The following is a 17,738-nucleotide window of genomic DNA, read 5'->3' as shown; positions in this document are numbered from 1 at the left end:
TAGCACACTACTGCCAGAGTAATTTTTCTAAAACATGCTTTTATCATATCAAGAGCTATTATTACTTACAGATTCAGTTCAGAGTCATCAGTCTGGCACTGCAGGTTTTGAATCAGCTAGTTCCATGTATCTATTTTATGTTATGCTTTTACTTTTTCTCACATTACATAATAGAGTGAATTAGAACAGTTCTCTTATTATTTTCTACTAAGAAAATAGTTATTCCCACCTATACATTTGCTCCAGCTAGTCTTCTGGCCTAGAATTCTCCAGCCATCCTCTCATTTTTACCAGTATAGATCCTGCACTTCGAGCAAGACCTCACACCTAACCTAGGGCCTAGCCTTTAGTAGGCATTCATAAATATTTATTAAATGAGTGCACAAGGATGTGTATTCTCAGTGAACTTTTCTGACCAGCTTTAGATGATGATGATATTCATGCCCACAGACTCCATAAACTTGTTTATTAAATTACATTTCTAACATAGTCAAGTTTAATAAAAGATTAATTTATTAAAGAAAATCTGGTTTAGGAGTACCTTAATCACTACTAAGAAGCAAATTTGAAATGGCTTAAAGCATCATTCTCTATTCAACTTTAATTATAAATGTGCTTTTAAATTAAACCTTTTCTTAGCTTTAACATAAGTGAATCATTGAATCTAATCAAATGATTTCAGCACATGGTCTGTGCAATTACATTTGTGCAGCTTAGCAGAAACTATGGCAACAGAATTGAAAAAATGTGTTTTCACTGATTGTTTTCATCTCTAAGAGTGGGAAGTTCCAAGTTAAACATTTCACAACTTAAAAAAAATGATCATAGATAATATGCATTACAAATTACATTTGGCAATATAATTATCTAGAAAGCTGGATTAAGAAGTCATTTATCAGTCATAGGTTCATGGTTGAAATATGCCAAGAAGAATATGCCAAAGGCTAACAGTAAGTTATCATCTAGTGTTGCGGTTATGAGGGATTTTCAAGGTCTACTTCAGGCCTGTCTGTAGTATCTTTTTGTTAAAAAAGAACCTGGATTATTTTATAATGAAAAAAAAAACTGTAACAAAGTTATTTAAATCTTGGACAAATACCAATTATCCTTTTAGCCTAAATGTACTGTTTTTAAAGTTAGACTACTCAGTACCTCAGGAGGGCTAACATAAAAAAAAAAAATAGAAAATAACAGGTGTCGGTAAGAATGTAAAAAACACATCTATGAAATTTTCTCCAAAAATTAAGACTAGAATGACCATTTGATCCAACAATTCCACTTCCCATAGGATTTCAGTTGCCATAAGAATGGAGATATCTGTACACCCCGTGCATTATTCACAATGTTAAAGCATGGAAGCAACCCAGGTGTCCCTTGACAGATGAATGGATAAACAAAAGTGGCAGATCCATAGAATGGAATATTATTCTGCTTTAAAAATGAAGAGGATTCTTACACGTGCTTCAGTGCGAATGAAACTTAAGGGCTGTATGCCAAGTAGAGTAAGTCAGCCGGATTCCTCTTCAGTGAGATCCGTATCTGAGTCAAAATCATGGAGACACAAAGTGGAATTGGTTGCCAGGGATTGGGAAGTGTTCAGTGGAGAGAGTTTTAGTCTTACATGAAAAGTTGCAGGGATAACTGGTAGAGATGGTTGCACATCATGAGTGTATTTAAAAAAAATTTTTTTAGCCGGGTGCAGTGGTTCAAGCCTGGAATCCCAGTGGCTCTGGTGTCTGAGGCAGGAGGATCATGAATTCAAAGCCACCCTCAGCAAAAGCGAGGTGCTAAGCAACTCAGTGAGACCCTGTCTCTAAATAAAATACAAAATAGGGCTGGGGATGTGGCTCAGTGTTCGAGTGCCCCTGAGTTCAATTCCCAGTATCCCCCAGTTCAATTCCCAGTATCCCCTCCCCCCCCAAAAAAGTTTTTAAATTGTAGATGGATACAATACCATTATTAATTAATTTATTTATTTATATGTGGTGCTGAGAATAGATCCCAGGCGCCTCATACATGCTTGGCAAGTGCTCTACCACTGAGCCACAAGGCCAGCTCCTGTGAGTGCATTTAATAACAGTGAATGATACACTTAAAATAGGTATTATGTTAAATTTTTAAACATATATTGCTAGAGTAAAAATTGGAAAATTAGTCAAATTTTGTCACAGTGCATATAGACAGATTATTATTTATTTATTAAATACGGGAGGGGTTGAAGTTCAATCACTGTGTAAGGAACCAATTATTGTATATCTATTTTATGATATTCTCCTTTAAAAACTGTTAATAGTTCAGACTGTCTTTAAAGTGAATCATTTTAATATTGAAAATTCATTTGAGTTTTGACATGTAAAAAAAAGTTGATTTCTTATGAAAGGATTAAATTCAGTTTTAAAAGTGATCACTTGGGACTGGGGTTGTGGCTCAGTGGATGAGTGCTTGGCTAGCACGCGTGAGGCACTGGGTTCAATCCTCTGCACCACATTAAAAAAATGAAATAAATATATTGTGTCCACCTACAACTAAAAAAATAAATATTAAAAAAGTTATCACCTAACCAGGGAATATGCATTATAGGAAAACAAGACTCATCAATAAGTGGAAAGCTTTTTAGTGGGCTGATTCCAATGTTTTCCTTACTTCCTTTTCTCCCTCCCTCCCTATCCTCTGCCTCCCCCACCCCAGGAAAGCACTCTACCACTGGGCCACAGGGCCACATCGCCAGCTCCTCATATTTTAATAAGAAGAAAAATTGATTATAATTGCTTTGTGAAAGCATGAAAACTTGTTTGTATCTTTCTTTTCTAAATGATTAAACTCAATAATTCTTTACTGTAAAAAAATGATAAAAGCTTTTGACAAGAGGTGACTAATCTGATTAATAAAAGAGCTAGGCTTAAAGTAGACTTTGAAAAGATCCAAGTATTGTGTTGGTCCAGGTTATTAATAGTTAACAACTCATGTGATGTGGCTCAGAGTCAAAGCCACCTGTAACCAACTGGTGTGGTCGTGCTGCTGCGTGCCAGCTGACCAGCTCCAGGGTTAGGTTTTTTAAGTTTATTAATATTCTTTGGTTTTGTTTTGTGAAGGGTTTTCTTGTGGCATTATTTCTGTGGGAAGGAATTAATCCTCTCGTTAGGTTTTAGAGGCTGATGATGAGGTTTAGTGCCATTGTGTGTTACAGCCAGAAGTGCAGAAACCCTGCTCTATCAGCCAGTCTGCTCTGTCCCCTTAGGAGCCACAAGGGGTCTGTCTGCAATGACAGGAGCAAGTGGAATCAGAGTGCTACCGGGGAGGAGTGGAGCGTGCTCCCAGCACACCCGCGCGGGACTCCACTTTATGAAAGATTTATTGATACAAGTTGTTTAGGCTGAGGCCTCAGTGAGGCTTCCTATGTCCCTCTCAACCCCATCTAATCCCAATCTGGGGACCAGACCAGCATGTTCAAGCATGTGGCTTAGAAGGCTAGAAGGGAGAACAAAGTATTGAGTGAACCCCAGGTGTCTTAGTTCAGGCTTCTATAGCAAAAATACCCCAGACTGAGTGGTGTAAACAACAATGTGTTTCTCACAGTTCTGGAGGCTGGCAAATACAAGTTCAAAGTGCTGGTAGCTACCGTCTCTGGTGAAGGTCTGCTTCCTGATTTGGAGATGGCTGTCTTCTCATTGTGTCCTCCCGTGGTGGAAGGCAGAGTAAGAAAGGAAGCTTGCTTTCTTCTGTCTCATAGTTTTCATAAGGGCACTAATCCATGTGAGGACTCCACCTTCTGACCCCACTGCCTCCAAAGGCCCTATTTCCCAATATCAGCACATTAGAGAATAGGATTTCAACATAATGAGTTTGAGGGAGGAGGTGACACAAAGATTAAAACCATAGCCCCAGGTCTCAAGGCAACCCTAAACCTGCTTAGCTAACTGCTGCATCCTGGAAGGGAGAAGTGTAAGAGAATAGCCAGTCTGCCTCAGAGATCAAATCACAACCGAAATTTGAGGCCAAAACCAAATACTTTTGTGGAGGCTGATCTGTTTTTTTAGTTGTCAATGGGTCTTTATTTTATTTATCTGTGATGCTGAGAATTGAACCCAGTGCCTCACACATGCTAGGCAAGTGCTCTACCACTGAGCTACAGCCCAGCCCGAGGCTGATCTTTTGACACAGTGGCTCGCCTACTACTGGGTGGGCCTTCAGAGTTTTGGACTTCTGAATGGTTAGATTTGTAACTGTCTCACCTTTGGGAAAATTAGAAAGGGGGTCAAGCAGAGGTATGCCTGGCATAGGATCAGAAGCAAAGTTCTTTTTCTCCTACAGCCACAGTAAGGTACCATCATGTCCTTCTGGGTATAAAGAAAAACAATGGCCATTCTTAATTCTCTCCCAAGAGTACAGGTTGTTTTGATAGCATGGTCCCAGGCATGAAGGTAGCAGTAAGTCTTCTGATTAACCTACTTCAAACTTACTAAGGCATGTGAGTGACTCTCAGCGCAGAAGATTTTTCTGCAATTGGTGATGTTTATATCACCTCTGGGGTGAAATAAAATGTGTAAATATTTTAAGACTTGTTCTAATAAATGTTAGTGTTGTTGCTGGAAAGTTGGAGCTCTTGTTCTTAGGTTAACAATTTAATTAAGAGAAATATTGTTTATTTTTAGACTTTCATGTTCAAAGGCTTTAATCACAATGACAAAATAATAGCATAGAAATGAGAACTGTTTAGACACCTAGATTCACATGCTTGAATATGTGTTTTTCATTTGCTTTTTTGTGTGTGCTGAAGATGGAACCTAGGTAGGGCTTTTCACACGCTAATAAGCACAAGCTCTGCCACTGAGCCACAGCCCTGGCCCATTTGCTTTCATTATTTTGTCATTGATACAGTGAAAAAATATTTACAATTAAACACTCCTGTGCCTATATATGATTGATCTTCTTACTGAATTACTTCCATATGTATGGCCACTTACTTTGCCTAGTGGATATAATGCAAAAGAAAGAATCATATGGATGTTAAATTCAAGATCTCTGAGATGGATCTATGTCATATCACGGTTTTTATTTGATTCTATTCTTTTAAATTAACTTGTGCAGGTAGAGGTTGAAGGAGAAATTACTGTTATAATGTTAACTGCAAGAAGACTTTTGCTTCTTGTAATATTAGAATAAAACCCACTACTCAAGGGTGCCTTTTGAGAAAACAGGTATAAAAGCCTAATTCAAAAACAAATATCAGCACATTAGAGATTAGGATTTCAACATAATAAATTTGAGGGAGGAGGTGACACAAAGATAAAACCATAGCCCCAGGTCTCAAGGCAACCCTAAACCTGCTTATTAGCTAACTGCTGATACCTGGAAGGGAGAAGTGCAAGAGAATGGCCAGTCTGCCCATTGAAATCCTAATCTCTGATGTCCTGTTTATTCTCAAATGCTGATATCTGAAAGCATTTGAGAATAAACAGAAGCAAATAGCTCTGTTGGAGGAGGGAAGGAGGGACGCTTTCAAGAAGTAGCTTTGCTTTTACACTGATCACGTTAAGTATGTTCCACGCTGTGGGGACTCCAGTGGAAAAATAGCAGTCTTCTGGTTAGGGAAACTAGAAAATGAAACCAGGGAATCCTAACAAGTGACGATAGTAGAATCCCAGAGGAAGAGGAGGGAGAGGAGGACATCCTCAGATTTGGTGCACCACATCTCTGACTAACCTTTGAACTAAGCATGAACATGGCAGACCCCAAGTAACTCAGCTAAAGGTAAGAAATCTCAGTTGGAACTGGAGCTGCCTCCCTAGAAACAAAGTTTAAAATTCAAGTCAAGCCACATCAAAGTATTTGTCTACTAAAACAAAAGAAGTGACACTCACTGGAGAAAGATAATTGGGCTCTTCACAAGTAACATTTACACTATTCAGGATACAATCCAAAATTACCCTACATGTTAATAGTCATGAAAATGGAACATATCCCAAGAGGAAAGAAAATCAAATAAGGCTTCTCCCAGGGTGAATGTGATACTGGAAATAGCAGATAAGAATTTTTAAGATGCTTTTACAGTATTCTTAACAAAATCAAATGATACTCTCTCAGAAGCAAAAATATAGGAAAATCAGACAAATAAAACCAATGAAAAAGAACTAAATGGAAGTTCTGGAAATGAAAAATAATGCATGAAATATAAAAGTTCACTGAATTGATTCAACAGTTGAATAAAAATGCAAAAGAAAAAGCAAGTGAACTTGAAGAAAGAATGTGGAAAGAGAATGGGATAGAAAAAATATTTGAAAAATTAAGGCCAGAATTTCCCAGAATTGATCAAGAAGAGAAATTTACAAATAAGAGATACTCAAAGAATACCAGGCAGAATGAACCCAAAGAAATCTGTGTTAAGATACATCATTGGGAGACTGTTGAAAGCCAAAGTAAAGAGCAATGAGAGAAGGACGCATTTCAAACTAAGGAGCCAGCTAATCGCTGACTCTACCTCAGGCTCCATGGAGGCCCAGAGCAGATGAACACGGGTCAAGTCCTAGAAGAAAAGAAAAAGCCTGTTAAACCAGAATTGTCTATCAAAAAATACACCTTCAAGAACAGCAGTGATTCTGGGATTAGCAGTGATGATAGCACAACCTTGTGAATATATTAAACACCACTGAATTGTACACTTTAAAAGGGTGAATTTTACAGTGTATAAATTACATATCAATAAAAATTTTAATGAAGATGAATAAAGATTTTTTCAGATGAAAGAAATATCAGAGAATTTATCACCTATACCATAAGAAATGTCAAAGGAAGTTCTTCAAGGTTAAGGGGGAGTGATGACAGATGAAATTTTGGATCCCCGAAAAGTGTGATCATCAAATATGGCAAATATGTGAACAATAGAAGAGACTCTCTCTTCCCCTTTCTTCTTAATTTCTTTGCAAATCATATCATATAAACAACTGTTGTAGACTTTATAAGCCCAAAACAATATATCACAACTAATAATACCATAAACAATGGTTGTACTTCTGACTCTCACCAGTTACGAATATCAACTCAAAATGGATCAAAGACTTAAATGTTAAGACTGAAAACCATGAAGCTACTAGAAGAAAACAGAAGCTTTTCAGGACATTGGCCTGGGCAAAGAGTTTTTGGCTACATTCCCAGATGGGCAGGCAACAAAAGGAAAAGTTGACAAATGCAGTTGTATCAACTAAAACGTCAACCGAGTGATGAGACGACATATAGAATGGGAGGAAATATTTGCAAACTACACATCTGACAAGAAATGAATTTCCATTGTGGATACAGAATTCACACAACTCAGCAGCTAAAACCATCATCATCATCTGCCTCCCCTAATATTTAATTCTAAAAGTTTGGGTTAAGTCTAATTCTCTTAAAGTTGCAGTCAGTTTCAAAGCAATAATTTGTGACACACTACTGCTTATGAACACGCATCAAGCACTGTGTGAGTTTAATTTATTTGATCCTCATCAAAACCCTGTGAGGTAGGTCTTATTTATTTTTTTGTCATTTTAATATAGACATTAAAAAATACACAGAGAATTTGAAAGAATTGTCTGTTGAATACTCTTATTATCTAGATTCAGCAATCAAATTTTTGTGATATTTACTTTATGACATGTCTATTCATACCTATATTTATCAGTCCATTTTAATTTTTAAGTGCTTTTCAAAGTAAATTTCAAACATCAGTGCTCTTTGGGAATAGATATTTTTATTATCCTCAACTGAGACACGGAGAAGTAACTTGTTTAAAGCCATACAACTTTTAAGTGGTAGAATTGGGATTTGGTTCACGTCTTTGTATGTGTGTGTGTGTGTGTGTGTGTGTTTGTGGTGCAGAGAATTGAACCCAGGCCTTGCACATGCTAGGCAAGCATTCTGCCACTGAGCTACATCCCCAACCCTGGCTCCATTCTTCACCATTTCCATAGAATGCTAGTTCAGATAATATTTATAACATTGCCACAATAGGAATCTTGTACTCAAATAAGTTGACAAATGCATTATCTCAATCTTGAAGACGTGTGGTACAGAATCTGTGACATTTAGCACTTAGGTTAGTATTTAACTTTGTAAAAGCCAGCCATTTCCAAATTGACTCCCAGAGTACTCTGCTCCCCGTACTTCCCCAAACACAGCACCTTTTAACCTCTCATCGATAGGACCAGAATTCAGTGGAAAGTGCTCATTATAAAGTTTGTGGAGGATAAAATATGTTTTTGGAGAATTTATATTTTTAAACATAGTCCTAGAACGTTAGAGGTAGAGGGATCTTAGTTTGCGCCCAGCCAGTGCTTGCTCTTCAGAGGTGAGGTGGCTGAGACGCCATGTGTGCAGGTGACAGTGACATATTCTTAGTGGCAGAAATGGACCCAACCTAGAGCTAAGGATGGCATTTGATGCTCAGTAAATATTTGCTGAATCAATAAATATATCTTCTAAATCTATCAAATTTTCTTTTTAGTATATATGTTAGAATTTTTGTTTATTTTCAGATTATATTGGTCCATAGTGAGTCTTTTAATACTTTATGTTAACTTTTGGTACCGTTATCTAGTTAAAATTTTTAAAAAGTTTTATTGTAATGTAAAACATAAAATTGCACAAAATGTAGCTATGCCGCTTAACAAGTAAATTATAAAGTGCCTGGTGGTTTAATCACCCAGGCCAAGAAATAGAACTTTACTGGTACATCAGAAGCCCCATGGGACCTGTCCTGTTGTGAGCCCCTTAATTATTTCTCTCTCTCTATCTTTCTTTTTAGCTAATTTAACAGGACATGCAGAGAAGGTTGGGATTGAAAATTTTGAGCTCCTGAAGGTTCTAGGAACTGGAGGTAAGTTGTAAGTTTATTCCTTTTTTTCTTAAGTAAGGAAAAAGAACACTTGTTATCCCTATGACCAGAATTGATATCCCCAGTGCAAAAGTCAATGAAAATTTTAGAAGCTTGTGGAATACAATAGGAAGAGGATTACAAACAGATCACTCACAAAAGAAATAAAAAGGCAAAAATTCTAAGAATTAAAGAATATTTTCCCTTGCTGTTGTGAATATAAATTAATTCAACCTCACAAAGATCACACTAACACTTTTAGACAACCAGCTATTCTCTGAAATGCTTTATATTGATTGACTCATTTAGTCTTCACTAAGTGTTACTGATACTCAACGAACATCATTTGTAGTAATGAAAAACCCAAATCCCTTCAGAAACCCAACAGTAAGGGTTTGGATAAATGGAACATGGACCTGTCAGCTATATAATAGGATTGAAATTGTCTGTATTTATTTACATTTTGGAAAGCTCTCCAAAAAGTCATAAGTTGAAAAATAGGCTACCACAGAGAATACACAATATCCAATTTCCATAATTAAATAACTCTGTGAATAAATGTCTGTGTATATTTATATATGTAGGAAAATCTTGGGATAAAAACCAAAATGGTAGCAGTGGTGATCTCTGGGTGGTAATGTTGAGTTTCTGCTTTACATGTGCTCATGCCTACCTCTGCTCTGCTACTCGGGAATCAGGGCTGGCCTTGGAGCTAACCAGTCTGTGTGGTTGAAGAGATCGCCATCTCTTTTTTTGATTTTGCAATATTTATTATAGAAAAATAGGGACTGCAAATTTAAAAGTATGTTTATGGTACTATATAAAAAGAGAGGTACTATATCAAATCTAACAAAGAACTATAACAATTATATAAGTAATTAACAGAATATAGACATATATGTACTTCCCAGATTTATGAGAAAAAATGTTAACTATTGATAAAGAATTCACGATGCAACAAATAAACATTAGAGTAAATTACTTTTTTTAGTTTGTTATATATGACAACAGAATGAATTCCAATTCATATCACATAGATAGAGCATAATTTTTCATATCTCTGGTGGCCATTTCTTGAAGAGCCCTGCAGTAATGCCCTGCAGTTGCTATTTTGACTTCTTAGTAATTCATGGGCCAGGCCAGGCATATTTTCATTGTGCCCTGGGCCCTCAGCTACGTAGCTGATCATGTCTGCATGTAATCTTTCCCTTCAGCTCTGCCATTGCGACTGCTGTGGGAGCTGGCTATTTTCTTTTTTCTTCCTTCAGTAGAATTGAAGAGGAGGCTCTTAATTATTTGTTTCTATCCTCAGCAGGCCTAGGGCTGTACACCTGGACAGAGTCAGGGGTCCTAAGAGAACAGACCATTTTTCTTCCCCACTGAAGATTAGCTTCACCTCTAAAAATTTTTTAATATCTTCCTTGATGTCTTCTGTAACCCATTGTTCATTCAGTAGCGTATTATTTAGTCTCCAAGTTTTGGATTGGATTTTATTTCTTATTTTATCATTGATTTCTAATTTTGTTATCTGATAGAATGCAGGGTAGTATCTCTACTTTTTTATATTTGCTAAGAGTTGCTTTGGGGCATAGTATATGGTCTGTTTTAGAGAAGGATCCATGTGCTGCTGAGAAGAAAATATATTCTCTCGTTGAAGGAATGTTCATCATCACTAGCAATTAGAGAAATGCAAATCAAAAACACTCTAAGATTTCATCTCACTCCAATCAGAATGGCAGCTATTATGAAGACAGACAACAATAAGTGTTGGTGAGGATGTGGGAGAAAAGGTACACTCATACACTGCCCGTGGGACTGCAAATTGGTGCAGCCAATATGGAAAGCAGTATGGAGATTCCTTGGAAAATTGGGAATGGAACCTCTGTTTGACCCAGCTATCCCTCTCCTTGGTCTATACCCAAAGGACTTAAAAACAGCATACTACAGGGACACAGCCACATCAATGTTTATAGCAGCACAATTCACAATAGCTAAACTCTGGAACCAACCTAGATGCCTTTCAATAGATGAATGGATTAAAAAAATGTTGCATTATACACAATGGAATATTACTCAGCAATAAAAGAGAATAAAATCATGGCATTTGCAGGTAAATGGATGGAGTTACAGAAGATAATGCTAAGTGAAGTTAGCCAATCCCCAAAAACCAAATGCCAAATGTTTTGTTTGAAATAAGGAGGCTGATTCATAGTGGGCTAGGGAGAGGGAGCATGGGAGGAATAGACGAACTCTAGATAGGGCAGAGTGGTTTTGGGGGAAGAGAGGGGGCATGGGGTTATTAATGATGGTGGAATGTCAGGATCATTATTATCCAAAATACAGGTAGGAAGACACTAATTGGTATGAATATACTCTGTATACAACCAGAAATATGAAAAATTGTGCTGTATATGTGTAATGAGAATTGTAATGCATTCCGCTGTTATATATAAATAAAAAAAGGTTTGCTCATCAGAAACACATAATATTCACTATGTATGGACTTATAATTAGTTGAAAGTCTTTAAATAAAGTATTCCATGAATAGATCATTAAAAAAAAATAAGATTAGCTTCACCCTCTCAGGGACTTCTGTACCTTGTTGGATCCCCAGGCCCTGATAGGTGGACTGCAGTTGTCCTTTGAGGGTATGGTCTATACCTTCCAAAATGCCAAACCTTGCAGCAGGAAAAAAAGTCTTTTTCCTAGGCTTCCACTGTCAGTCCCAGCCACTGCTCTAGCCTCCCATGCACAGGTTTAAATTCACCTGTCTTTCAGTTACTTAGTAATGAGCTTTCATGGCTAGGGTTTTGCCATCCTCGGTCTTCGTGAACCTCCTGAGTAGTTAGCATATTATGTAGAGTCAGCTTTACAGCTACCGTGAATGAACCCTGTAATAAGCACCTTGTTAGAAAGAGTTTAGTGTAACTGTCAACTTGGAGATTTTTCTAGGGCATTCTGACCTTTGGATCATTCATAAAGGTGGATTTAAAAAACAAAATTAAACAAATGTAAAGCAACCATACAGCAGTGGTGGTGCACACCTATAATCCCAGCTATTTGAAAGGCTGGGCAGAGGATCCCAGGTTTGCAGCCTGCCTGGACAACTTAGTGAGACCCTGCCTCAAAATGAAACCTTTAAAAAGGCCTAGGACGTAGCTCAGTGGTAGAGAGCTTGCCTAGTTGGGATAAAGTCTGGGTTCAAACCCTAGTACTGCAAAAAACAACAAAGCAACAATAACAACCAAAAAACCAAGTAGCCCCACCATACCATAGACCTAAGAAGTAATGATTTCAAATAATGACAAAATAATGTCTTTCATCTCTACCTTTGTTTTCTATTTTCAAAGCCAGCATCTTCTCCCAGGGGAAAGAGAGTTACAGAACCATGGTTTCTCGTTTCCCTTAAGAATAGTGTTTGTGATAACTTGTCAAAAGCTTTACCTGCCAATTTAAATGCACAGAATGTGTTTTATTTGCATGAGTTTTTGTTTTGTTTTTTAACAACTTTATTGAGGTTAAATCCACATATCATATAGTTTATCCATTTAAAGTGTTTGATTCAGTGGCTTTCTATTCACAGAATTGCACAGACATCACCAAAATCAATTTTATAACAGTTTTGAACCCTTTGGCAGTTACTTCAAAGATCACTATTATCCCTACTACTAAATAAGTATGAATCTACTATCGGTATGTGGTATGTGTATTTTTGCCTCTTCTGGACATTTCCTTTAAGTGGAATCATGCAGTATATGCTATTTCTGTTACATAACATATTAGGTTCATAGTGCTGTAGCAGGTATCGGTGCTGCATTCCTTTTATGGATAGATTTTTTATTGTCTGAATATACCATATTTTGTTTTTCCAATCATCAGTTGATGAACATTTGTGTATTTCCACTTTTTAGCTGTTATTTATAAATCTGCTATGAACATTCTTATGCAGTGTTTTGTGCGAACGTGTTTTCATTTTTGTGGATATATAACAATGAGTAAATTGCTGGCTCAAATGGTAACCAAAGGAGCTGCATCATTTTACATTATTACCAGTAATATATAAGGATTCTAGTTTTTCCACATCCTTCTCAGTACTTACTGGATATGAGAAAGCTTAGGTGAAATCTTAAGAATACAATTCATGAATACTACTTGTCCTGCTTAAATGTTAAACTGTCAGGTTAGCTTACTAACTTTCCATTTCCAGGGGTTTTACAAGGAGTTGTGCATATTTTAAATATTTTGAGTTCAAGATTATATAAATTCCCCCTCAAATTCATTCCAGTTTTAAGTAATTCATGATACGAGATGGTTCATCTCATCTTTTTACCACAGGTTTGTCTTAACAATTGGTGAGACAGTAAGAAATCTGTGACAAAAAAATTTTTGCTTATGTAATAAATTATGATCTATATTGCCTGGAGAGTTTGTGGGGTTTTGGTATTTTGGGAACCTCCCAGCTAAATTGGGATTCTAGTCAAGAGCAATTAGCAACCCTAACGGGAAATGAAGGGAGCTGAGTGTGCCTTTCACAGGAGACTTCTTTTGCCTGGTACACAGTCTAATGCCTCGTTGTCCAACCCCTGATCAAGGAGTCCCTTACATGAGAAACTTGTTTATACTGGCAGATGCCATGTGGACTTTGACCCATGTCTTGTTTATGCCTACCTAAGCATTTGCTAGTGTTCAGAGCCCAGTCTTGTGTTCTCCTGGGCATTCTGGGGAAAACCTTGCTTGGGATAGCTCCTAGTTCTTTAGATGGAAGGCACAATTGGCTGCCAAGGCAACATAAAAATCCACTCATCTTGGTATACTTTTTCCAATGGAATTTTTCACTAATTGAGTAATATAAATCACCAGGAAAAAAGGATTTGTACAAACAGAAATTTTCTTAATGGGTAAATTTTCAAGAGTAATGCCTCATACATAGTAGTCACTCAGTGGATATTGAATGAATGAATGAGTACTCTTATCCCATATAGGGACAAGATTTCTATAAAGATCCTTGTGCCGCAGTCCGGCTGCAGCAAACTAACCAGGGGGTGACGAGCAACTTGTGTAGATTGATACAGCAGGAGTGGGAGCCGTTTATTGTAGGACAGGAGGGGTATATATACATTCCACACAGCTTATCTTAATTATCATAAACTAGATACAGCAGTCAACCAATAAGGAATCTCCACACTTAATGGCTCGCTGGTGTTACTTCATAAACCACTGTGGCAAAATGCCAGGCACCATCTTGACTTGTTTACAGACCCTAACACCTTGAATTTTGAAAGCAAATTACTGTTTTTCTTTTTAGTGTTTACTTTGTCTTTGTATATTCTGGAAATTAGAACTTACATTATTTTCCATATTGAAGTGTTAGAAATGTTGTCAATTCTTATGGTATTTTACCAAAAGCAAAACTTAGTAAAAACATCATCAAAATTAACCAAATGAAACTACTGTTTACACAGTTTTACTGCGCTTTTGATTAATTAATTATTTTATTAAAAAAATAGATTTAAAGCAGTGTCTTAAAAATAAGTTTTAAAAACTCAGACTGAAGTCTTGTTTTATTCTAGATATGGTTAAAGCCACACAGCGTTTAGTCAATGGTAGTAGGTAACTTCTTTGTAGCAAAATAGGGTATCAAATTTTCTCAAATACATTGTGAAAATGTAATATTAACCAATTTTCGGAATTGAATTTTATAGCATGTATCAAGCACAATGAAACCAATTCTATTTCTTGATTTATTATTATGGCAGTATATTCCAAATTCAGAAGTAGAAATTTTAAAATGGCTTAATTTCACTTTCTGATTAGATGACAGCTTAGATATCTTGGAAAACCCATTTGATTATCATACCCCTAAAGTGCTAGATAAAATACCTTTAAAGAAAGGAAAAAAAAAAAAAAGTCGACTCACTGCATAGATCAACGCATAGATCAACTGGCAGGAATAAGGAAAATTCTTAGACTCAAAAGAGAAAATGGAAGTAAGAATCTAGAGACATTTACTAAAGGCAGGAATTGTGCTGGGGAAATATGCTGTTCATTTGTGAGTAGTTTTATAGATCTACCATTTTCATGCTTGGTACGGGAGATAGCATCTAAGGCTCCTAAGAAGTAGAAATGACTATTGTTCATTAAAAAACTAAATGAAAGCCAAGTGTGGTGGCATATGCCTATAATTACAGCTAATCGGAAGACTGAGGCAGGAGGATTGCAACTTTGAGGCTAGCCTGGGCAACTTAGCAAGATCCTGCCTCCAAATAAAAAGAACTGGAAATGTAGCTCAGTGGTAAAGCACTTGCTTAGAGTGTGCAAGGCCATGGGTTCAATCCCCAATACCAGGGGGAGAGAAAAGACTAATGATGGGAGTGAGGGGAATCCCCAGTTGGCAATGTTGAGGAAACTTTTCTACCTCAGCATTTGTTCTGGGTGAAGGAAAACAGATAAGTAAAAGCCTTTCCTGAGCATTTACAACCATAAGTCCCATACCATGCAGCTCAACAGCTTGAATATAAAAACAAAGCAAAACAAAAAACTCAAGAAAGTATGGATTTAGCTTAAGGTAGTAGTTCTGCATTGGTATTGTTCCCAGGTGTATAACAAAAGCAAATATGAATTCTCTTTGGAGAAATTATTCTTACCTAGACCTTAAAGAAGTATCAGAGTTTTATAGGTATCACCTTACTATCAAAAATTCGCTAACATTCAAAACCAAGGCATTATGGGTAAAAGAGATACAAATAAACCAGAATTAGACCCAAAGAGATAATTGGACTTATTTGATATGAAATATGATGGAAATGTTTATATGTTTATTTTTATTAACTTTTAAAAATTGACATAATTGTGTTTATTTCTGGACTATAGTACGTTTTCATTTATGTATATATTAAATAAAGATTTACTCAAGCTAATTAACTAATGGATTCATTACCTCACCAACTTACCTTTTTTTAAATGGTAATAATGCAAATCTATTCTTTTAGAAAACTTGAATCATATACTAGATTATAATTGACCATCATTACCATACAGTGCAGTAGATGACTAAAACTTCTTCCCTCCACTCTAATTGAGACTTTATATTCTTTAAGCAACATCTCGAAGAGATTTGATAGTACTATTAAGAATAAGACATGCTAAAACAAACTAGACAGATTTAAAAATAAGGTCTGTTCACTGCACAGATCAACCCAGTACTACTTGAATAGCCAACACTACTTCTGGAAGTGAACATAAAATAATTCAAATTATAAACACAAAGGATGGTTCACTAATACAGAAGTATAGCTAAAGAGAGAATTAGCAAATTGGAAGATAGACTTGAGGAAAATATGCAGAATATAGGATGAAAGATATATATAAAAGAGAAGTTAAAACATAGATGGTAGAGAAGACAACATTTGTCTAATCAGAGTTCCAAACGGAGCTAACAAAATGAGGAGAGGCACTATTCAAAGGGATAATAGCTGAGCATTCATTAATTAGTGTAATCAACATATGAATTCACTGATTTATTAAGCATATCAAATCCTGGGTAGACAAGTAAAAATAAATTCTTATGTAGATACATCAGAGAGAAACTTTTGAGTGTGATAGATGTAGAAATACCTAAAAAGAAGCCAGAAAGGTAAAGATTTATTTGTAGAAGAACAGTAATTATGTTGACAACGATCGTAACTGTTGACTTTTCAGTAACAGCCATGGAAGCTGTAGAATAGTGGAATAATATCTATAAAATACTCAGAGAAATAACTGTCAATCTGGAAATGTATACCCAGCAAAACTACTCCCATAAGTGAGGACAAAGTAGACATTGTCAGATACACAAAAACTGAGTGTATTTTCCACCAGTAAGTCCACACTAGAAAACTTTCTAGAAGAGGTACTTTCCGGGAGAAGAAAAGTGGTGCCAGGGAGGTTTCTGAGATACCAAAAGTTTTGATGAAGAGTAATGTAAATGGTATTAACAATGTGAAACCATAGTCATAACATCTAATTTGTGGGATTAAATAGGAAAACTGAAATATTGGATAAAATAACATAAAATTTGGGGGGAGTGATAGGAATTAGTGCTCTGAGATACCAGCTTTAACATGTGGTATGGTTTGGATATGAGGTGTCCCCCAAAAGCTCCTGTTAATACAGGAATAGTCAGAAGTAAAGTGATTAGATTATGAAAGCTATAGCCTGATCATTCCAACCTAGTTTGAATGGATTGACTGGGTGATAATTGTTGGCAGGTAGGGTGTAGCTGTAAGAGGTGGGTCACTGGGGGTTGGGGTATGCCCTAGAAGTTTTGTTCTTCTTGTGTCCTCTTTCTTCCCACCCCCTCTCCTTCCTGACTCTGCCATGAGCTAAGCAGCTTTCTTCCACTGACACCTTCACCCATGTTGTGCTGCCTCACCTTGGGCCCAGAGCAATTGCGTTGACCATCCATGGACTGAGACCGCTGAATCTGTGAGCCCCAGATAAACCTTTCCTCTTCTAAGTTGTTTTTGTCAGGTGTTTTGGTCACAGCAATAAAAATGCTAATAAACTACATGCACATGAATTTTAATATGTGTAAATTTTCAAGCTACTTGAAAAAGGAACAAAAAGCCCAAATAGTACTATCACTGTGAAATAATTTGATCAGTTATTAAAGCTCTCCCCACTAGGAAACCATTGGTAGAGTTTAAGAATGAGTTCTACCAACATTAAAGTCATGGGTAATTTTATTCTTCAAACTTTTCCAGAGAACAGAATAAGGGAGATTATTTCTTCCATCTCATTTTTGAGGCTAGTATAACCTAGATTCCAAAAACATGTAAGTACGAGGGAAGAAATTTTTATTATCAAATAAAATCAAACCTTGTGTGTATTTCTTTCAGCACATTTAATAGTC

At 36.5% G+C, this 17,738-nt stretch overlaps 1 protein-coding gene across 5 annotated transcripts in view; it reads left to right on the top strand.

Annotated features, from left to right (window-relative positions):
• The first annotated feature begins 8,580 nt into the window (after positions 1 to 8,580).
• Positions 8,581 to 17,738, top strand: part of Rps6ka5 (ribosomal protein S6 kinase A5) — a 123,970-nt gene continuing 114,812 nt past the window's right edge. The window contains exon 1 of one of the 5 annotated variants that reach the window (XM_048799190.1): positions 8,581 to 8,851. The gene's annotated coding sequence lies outside the window, so the exon portion shown is untranslated. The remainder of the gene's footprint in view (positions 8,852 to 17,738) is intronic. The other 4 variants (XM_048799192.1, XM_048799189.1, XM_015494765.2 and 1 more) reach the window with 4 other exon arrangements.

Source organism: Marmota marmota, unplaced genomic scaffold, assembly GCF_001458135.2.
Source record: "Marmota marmota marmota unplaced genomic scaffold, marMar, whole genome shotgun sequence".
Taxonomy (NCBI): Eukaryota; Metazoa; Chordata; class Mammalia; order Rodentia; family Sciuridae; genus Marmota; species Marmota marmota.
Note: the sequence above shows the minus strand (reverse complement) of the source record. Positions and strands in the feature narration are given on the sequence as shown.